The sequence below is a fragment of the Azolla caroliniana genome, unplaced genomic scaffold (genome assembly GCF_043228905.1).
Source record: "Azolla caroliniana isolate FFs.n. ecotype wild unplaced genomic scaffold, voAzoCaro1.0.p SCAF_13, whole genome shotgun sequence".
In the NCBI taxonomy this organism is placed as follows: Eukaryota; Viridiplantae; Streptophyta; class Polypodiopsida; order Salviniales; family Salviniaceae; genus Azolla; species Azolla caroliniana.
In genome coordinates this window covers 9,279,749-9,287,887 of record NW_028230448.1, presented here as the reverse complement: position 1 = coordinate 9,287,887, position 8,139 = coordinate 9,279,749, and positions in this window count along the sequence as shown.

The following is an 8,139-nucleotide window of genomic DNA, read 5'->3' as shown; positions in this document are numbered from 1 at the left end:
GTTTCGTCTATAATTTGTATATGAAAAGGAAATACATAAAATCTACATTATATGATAGTTGTCCTAGTGGTAAGGCAATTATCTTGTATCTTAGAGGTGCAAGGTTCAAACCTTGCTTGCACCCCTGTGTATGAACTCAAGTGCCACTAGGCTAGGGTTATTTGCTAAGTGCATGTGCAATGTTGCACATCCTTGGTTTATTCGTCTCACTCGGTTTCACACCGTAGCCGAAAATCGTCACGACATCCACCCCCACCAAACCCGCACATCCTCCGGTATGTGCCGAGAAAGGTGAAGAGGTGAGATCTTTGGCAACGGTGATCAACCGAGTTCCTCTGCACGCTCGTCGACTTCGTCTTCCACTTCGAGTATGCACAATCTTTCCAACCGAACCACCGTAGCCACCCGATCCACCATATCCGGCGCTCACACCTTCTTCCCCGATCGGTTGTAGTAGATCTACCGAACGATGTCGTCGATACGACCGCTCTTCCTTCGTCCACCGCGCGTGTCCTTCGATTGGACTCCTGGCCACTCCTCACGCTCACCGTCTTCAACTGGGTATTGTAGATCGTTCGTCTCGATCTCCGATTAGGCCGGGTTTGCCCTTGTCCGGATCGGTCTCCACCGATCGCTTCTTGGCTTGGTTGGCCTTCGTCTGCATTCACATTTCCCCGGGTCGGGCTCGACCGATTGATTTTGGCTGGGTCGGCCCCCTTTTGGATCGGAATCGTCCGATCGATTTTCGCCGAATCAGGTTTCGGCCGGGTCGGCCCCGGTCGATCGGCTCCCATGTGGATCTTCCTTCGTTCGGGTCGGAATCCCGGCCGGATCGTCTTCCGGTTCAACCGGTTCTCGACTCTTCCTTCCTTCCCGCATGCAACCTCTCCATCGAACTTAACCGCAGCTTCATCCTTGGCCTCCACGTCGGCCATATCCTTCCCTCTGTGTATGCTCGCCTCGAGCCATATTGTCTCCTCTTCGCCACCTCCTTTATCTTCGGTCTTATGCCGACACACGGTCTCGACTGCCGAAGTCTCCGGAACCGGTGTGAAGGAATCCCTTCGTTCATTTACATTTACCTTGTCTTCTTCATCGCCCTTCCGGTCGTCCTCTTTTTTGTCCACACATTCTGTCTCTCCGGTCTCACGTTGGCGCACGTGCACAACCGCCGAAGTCTCTAGAATAGGTGTGGGGATATCCTTTCTTCCTCGATCTTCTTCCTCCTTGTGTTGGGCCTTTGTCTTCCCGTCACCACCTTCCGTCTCTCCGGTCTCACGTTGGCACACGGGCGCAACCGCCGAAGTCTCTGGAACAAGCGTGAAGAAAGTGTCGACATGGCTATCCGTCGTCGACTCATCCATAGCCACCTCCGACTCGATGTCGTTTGTCATGGCTACCTCCTCAATCTCTTCAGACTCAAACACTTTTTCTCCCTCGATCATGCAAGCTTTTCTCATGCTTGCGCCGTCATCACCCGATGTTTCGTACACAATGCGTGTTCCGAAACATTTATCCTCCCTCGAAGTGGCGTTCGCCGTCCTCGAGTCATCGGCCTCCTCCTTCGCCGTCGTTTCTTTGTAAGACAAGAAGGTGACTTGTTTCACACCTTCTCTCTCGGTACCGTCATACCGAACCAGAGCCTTTGTATCGGCCACTTCATTAACCCGCATTTGTTGGGAGGTCTCTTCTTCCTCGATCACCATTCGCCTCGGTTTTGTCTCCCTTTTAAGCTTCATTTCTTTTGTTGGTGGCACGTTGTTGCATCTCGTCCCTCTTCGATCGTCCCTCATGGGCCGTCTTGTTGTCGCCGATATTCTCGCTTGCCCCTTATCGTGTAGTCGGCATACACTTTCCACTTTGCTCCAATCCTCGATGAGGCCATTTGCACCATCATCTTCTTCGAGTTTGAGGCCGATCGCCATCCTTTCCATTCGATCGATTGACTTCACGAACATAAGGACCTTATCGACCCCCACCAATCTTTGTTCCCGCTCCGACAATTGAGAAAAATGATGCTCGAAGTCTACGAATGCTTGTGTCGCACCTTGGTGGGTCTTCGCTGATGTCACCCATTGGTCGAAGCTGCGTCGATCTTGTCCCTTCTGCCTCTCATAGCCATATTCCTCCAATAGAGCCTTCTTGAAAGTCGCCCACGAATCATGAGCTTCTAGAAGCTCTGTTACATCTTTGAAGATCGGTTGAGACACCACCCGACAAAAGTACTCTAGCCTCATAGCTTTGTCCACAGCTCTTGAATCCATCTCCGCATTGTAGACTTTTAGGAAACTTTGGACTTCGGCACCGTTGAAATAGCTCATTCGTTCGACTACTTTGTCGACGGCTTGTTGGGCTTCATTTCTTCTTTTCTCTTCTCTCAGAAACTCCATCATCCTTCTTGACATTGCCTCCATGAGATATTCGCCATCCATCTTTGTCCTCCCCTACTGCTCTTCACGTCGGGTTCACCAAATGATGTCGCGAAGATTCGCGCGTGCGTGTGCTACTCGAGCGACCACCGGGGTCTTGGACTGGGGAGGACGTTCGCGGAATTATCGATGCTAGATGACGATCAATGTAAGATTAGACGAAATTGGTTTACTTGAGAAGGAGAAAAATTGTACACTTGAGAAGTAGAAAATAATGAAGAAGATAAAGACAAATATAATTTATATTGATGATAATGGTGTTGGTGATATCACATATTGAGCCCCCCTTACACAAGCCCAACTAGAGGCTTTTATAGGTCTTTCCATGCTCGTGACATGCACAAAACCATGGGCTAAAACCATGGTTTTGTGCAGACGGTTTTGCTTATGTCATGCACAAACCATGGGTTTAAAACCATGGTTTTGTGCACATGGTTTTCTATAGTTGTTTCGTCTATAATTTGTATATGAAAAGGAAATACATAAAATCTACATTATATGATAGTTGTCCTAGTGGTAAGGCAATTATCTTGTATCTTAGAGGTGCAAGGTTCAAACCTTGCTTGCACCCCTGTGTATGAACTCAAGTGCCACTAGGCTAGGGTTATTTGCTAAGTGCATGTGCAATGTTGCACATCCTTGGTTTATTCGTCTCACTCGGTTTCACACCGTAGCCGAAAATCGTCACGACACCGTATCTTGACTTGGTCTCGTCTGATGATCAACATGTCGTTCACGTACATGAGGAGTATCAGGAAGTCTCCACCTTCGAACTTCTTCACAAATACGCAGTGATCGGCCTGCATCTTGTGGTACCCTTGATCGGTCACAAAGGAGTCGAATTTCTGGTACCATTGCCGGGGGAGCCTGCTTCAACCCGTAGAGGCTCTTTTTTAACTGGAAAACCAGGTGCTCCTTCCCTTTCTTCACAAATCCCTCCGGTTGCTGCATGTAGATCTCCTCTTCGAGGTCACCGTGGAGGAACGCCGTCTTCACGTCTAATTGCTCTACCTCGAGGTCCATGCTTGCCGTTATGCTCAACACTGTCCCGATGGAAGTCATCTTCATTACCAGGGCAAATATCTCGTCGAAGTCCACACCCTTCTTCTACTAGAACCCCTTCACCACGATCCTGGCTTTGTACCTTGGAGGGTTGCTGGCATCTCTTGGTTTCAACTTGTACACCCACTTGCTTTGGAGTGCCCTCTTTCCTTTCGGCAACTCCTCCAATTCATACATGTGGTTCTCATGCAAGGAATCCATCTCATCCTGCATGGCACTCAACCACTTGCGGCTATGGGTGTCATCCTTCGCTTCTTCGAAGCTTTTCGGCTCCCCCTCATCGGCCAACAGCACATGCTTTGCATCCGGAAATCTCTGGGGGGCCCTTCTCTCTCTGAGAGGATATCTCCATCTTTGGCTTTCAGCAACCGGCTCCTCTATTTGTTCTTCATCCGAATCCGATTCGGGGTCTTGGCCGGTTCCGGTTTCAACTTCCTCTACTTCTTCTTCTGCCGGTTCGGTATCCTCACCCTAACCGGCTGGTTCCTCGAGTGTCAACTGGCTCTTAGCCGGGTGGGTTCGAATCTCATCGGAGTTCATTATCTTCTTCTCCGACTCCCAGTCGGCAAGAGTCTTGTCCTCCATGAAGATAATATCTCGGCTCCGGAAAACCTTTTTGTCGACCGGATCCCACACTCGGTGGCCGAACTCATCATCGTCGTATCCAAGGAATATGCATGGCCGGGTCTTTGGATCCAACATTCCTCTCCGGTCCTTAGCAACATGCACGTATGCGAGACACCTGAACACCTTCAAATGCCGGTAGGACACTTCCTTACCAGCCCACACCTTTTGTGGCCCATCCAAGGGCACTGAGGGTGATCTGTTTATCATATACGTCGTTGTCGACAGCGCCTTAGCCCAAAACGTCTTGGGTAATTTAGCATGTGCTAGCATACTCTGGACCCTCTCCATTATGGTTCGGTTCATCCTCTCGGCCAGCCCATTTAGTTCCGGCGTCTTCGGCACGGTAAATTCGAGCCGGATTCCCTTCGAGCGGCAGTACTCCTCGAACTGCCCCCGATATTCCCCTCCGTTATCTACACGAAACGTCTTCAGCTTCTGTCCGGTTTCTCTTTCCACTCTTGCGTGGAGCTCCTTGAAGATGGATAACACCTGATCCTTTGTCTTCAACAGTATGGCTCACAACCTCCTGCTGTGGTCATCTATGAACATCACGAAGTACTACGCTTTGGCACGGGACTTCGTGTCCACTTGACACACATCGGTATGCACCAACTCCAATGGTGCATTACGTCTAATCGGTGGCCTTGATCGGAAGGAGGTCCGGTTTTGCTTATCGGCCAGACAATCAGTGCACCTCTCAAGATGCAAGTTCTTCACCAGAATGAGGTTTTCATCGGCAAGCCTCATCATCCCCTTCACGCTCATGTGACACAGTCTCTTGTGCCACAACTCACCGGTAGTGTCGGAAGCCACGTTCACTTCTTCCAGGTATAACCGGGCATTCATCAGGTACATCGTGTTGACCTTCCGGGCCCGAGCCACTATCAGGCTCCCTTTGCTGAATTTCATGACTCCGTTCCGGGTGCTACCCGTGTAGCCTTCATCATCTAGCCGACCGACTGATATCAGGTTCAGTCGAACCTCCGGAACGTGTCAGACATCCTTCAGCAACAACTTGCATCCGGTTGGTGTTGTCAACCACACGTCTGCTATGCCGACTATTCGGCATGTACCTTCATTCCCCATCCGGACACAGCCGTGATCACCGGCTGTGTAGGATGAGAAGCATTTTCGGTCCGGGGTCAGGTGGAACGACACTCCAGAATCGACAACCCACGTTGTCTTGTCGCCGGCAAGGTTCAACTTACTCTCCTGGGTGATGAGCATCAACTCTTCTTCACTTGCCACGATTGTCGTTGTTCCCTTCCGGTCCGGTCCCCTTCGGTCTTTACCGTTATGGTCCGGTGTCCGCTTCGAATCGGTACCGTCGGTTTCCTTGTCTTTTCAGAAGTGCCGATAATTCTTCTGGAAGTGTCCCGACTTGCCACAATAGAAGCAAGTAGGCCTCCCCCTTGACTTTGACCGTGTCCCCGACTTTTCCCGGTTCTGGGGACTACGGTTCCTATGTCTTCAGCATTCCGATTCGGTAAGGAGCGCTTTGGAGTCAGAGCTCGTATCCTTGTCTTTCCGACGCGCCTCCTCATCTAGCAAGCTCGACTTTACTCTTCCTAGGGATAACCATTTCCCTTCTGGGCCGGCGTTGCCCAAAGTGACAACCAACTGTCAAGATTCGAACTCTTGACATGACGATGTTATAATCGAGTGTTATGTGTTAATCACACATCTAGCATATAATCATATATATACTTCCTCATTGTAGGTTTTAGCTAGCATCTTGTGCGTCATTTCTCCCTTGTATTATTTACACTTGGCACATGCATGCGTACCTACTGCCTACATGCTCTATTGTATCACATGCGTACAACATGTATGCATGCCACTTAGTATAAATAGTTGAGTTCACCTTGAAGGAATTCAAGGTGAATAACGCCAGTCATGGACATATCAATCTAGTATTCCCATTTCGCCCATCTTCTCTCCTTAGTCTTCATCTCTATCTTTATGCTCTTGTGTCATTCCGTCATCGCTCCGTCGTAGCCTCACCATCCGTGCTCCGTCTTAGTTCACGCTTGGTGTGTCCATGACAGTTTGTTCACCTTCCAACTAGAAGCATCACCCGTCTCCATCATTAGCCTTGCTTCTAGAGTTACCATCATCATCGTACCATCATCAACATCACTTCATTTCTTATCTACCTCGCCATTTCTATCTCCTAGTTTCTGCTCATAAATTTCATTCGCTTTTAGTTCTCCTCATCATTGTCTCTATTTTTTAGTTTCTTTCCCATTGGTGTTCGTGTTCTAGTTCCCGGTGAGGGCCGCACAAGGCCTCTCACTCCCGTTGGTGTTCGTGTTCCAATTCCCGGTGAGGGCCACACAAGGCCGCTCACTCCCATTGGTGTTCGTGTTCCAGTTCCCGGTGAGGGCCGCACAAGGACGCTCACTCCTGTTGGTGTTCGTGTTCCAGTTCCCGGTGAGGGCCGCACAAGGCCGCTCATTCTCGTTGGTGTTTGTGTTCGAGTTCCCGGTGAGGTTCGCACAAGGCCGCTCACTCGCGTTGGTGTTCGTGTTCATGTTCCCGGTGAGGGCCGCACATGGCCGCTCACTCCTGTTCGTGTTCCTGTTCCCAGTGAGGGCCGCATGGTCGCTCACTCCCATTCGTGTTCCAGTCTTCGGTTATTTTTCATGTTCCACATGGTTGCTCACTCCAGTTATTTTTCATGTTCCACATCCTGACGAGGACCAACATGGTCGCTCATGCCCATTGTGATTCGTGTTCCAGTTCTCGGTGAGGACTACACATGGTCTCTCACGCCCATTGGTGTTCGTGTTCCAACTCTCGGCGAGGACCGATATGGGCTCTCATGCCCGTTGGTGTTTGTGTTCCAGTCTCCAGTGAGGACCACACATGGTCGCTCACTCCAACTATTGTTCGTGTTCCAGATCTCGGTGAGGACCGACATGGTAGCTCATGCCTGTTGTTGTTCATGTTCCATTTCCCGGTGAGAACCACACATGGTCGATTACTCCCGTTTGTGTTCCTGTTCCCCGTGAGGGCCACATGGTCGCTCACTTGTTCATGTTCCAATTCTCAGTGAGGACAACATGGTTGCTCACGCCTGTTGGTGTTCGTGTTCCAACTCTCAGCGAGGACCGTTCCAGTTCCCGGCAAGGACCACACATGGTCACTCATGCCCCTTGGTGTTCATGCTCCCCGTGAGGACCGCACATGATCACTCACACCCGTTGATATTTGTGTTCCAGTCCTTGGCGAGGACCACACATGGTCGCTCATGCCCGTTGGTGTTGAATACCTCGTCTTGCGGAAGGGTTCCTCCTTGTCTAGGATTTACAAAATACTTTGGAGGTGATCTAAGATTTTCATCAATAATATCCCCTTAAGCCGACAAACGATTTGGGGAGGCATCATTGGAGGGGGGAAAATGTCAAGATTCGAACTCTTGACATGACGATGTTATAATCGAGTGTTATGTGTTAATCACACATCTAGCATATAATCATGTATATACTTCCTCATTGTAGGTTTTAGCTAGCATCTTGTGCATCATTTCTCCCTTGTATTATTTACACTTGGCACATGCATGCGTACCTACTGCCTACATGCTCTATTGTATCACATGCGTACAACATGTATGCATGCCACTTAGTATAAATAGTTGAGTTCACCTTGAAGGAATTCAAGGTGAACAACACCAGTCATGGACATATCAATCTAGTATTCCCGTTTTGCCCATCTTCTCTCCTTAATCTTAATCTCTATCTTTATGCTCTTGTGTCATTCCCCGTCTTAAGTTTCTCGCGTCATCACTCCGTCATAGCCTCATCATCCGTGCTTCGTCTTAGTCCGCACTTGGTGTGTCCGTGACACCAACGTCTTCGAGCTATCTAGGAGGGAACCGAGCAAGAGTAGTGCTAGTACCTCATCGGCGAGAGGTACTTCCAATGATATTTCCTGGTGGATCAACCCTTGGACGGCATTCACGTGCTCCACCATGTTGGAGCCATCTTGGTACCGGAGTCTTACTAGCTTTCGAAATACC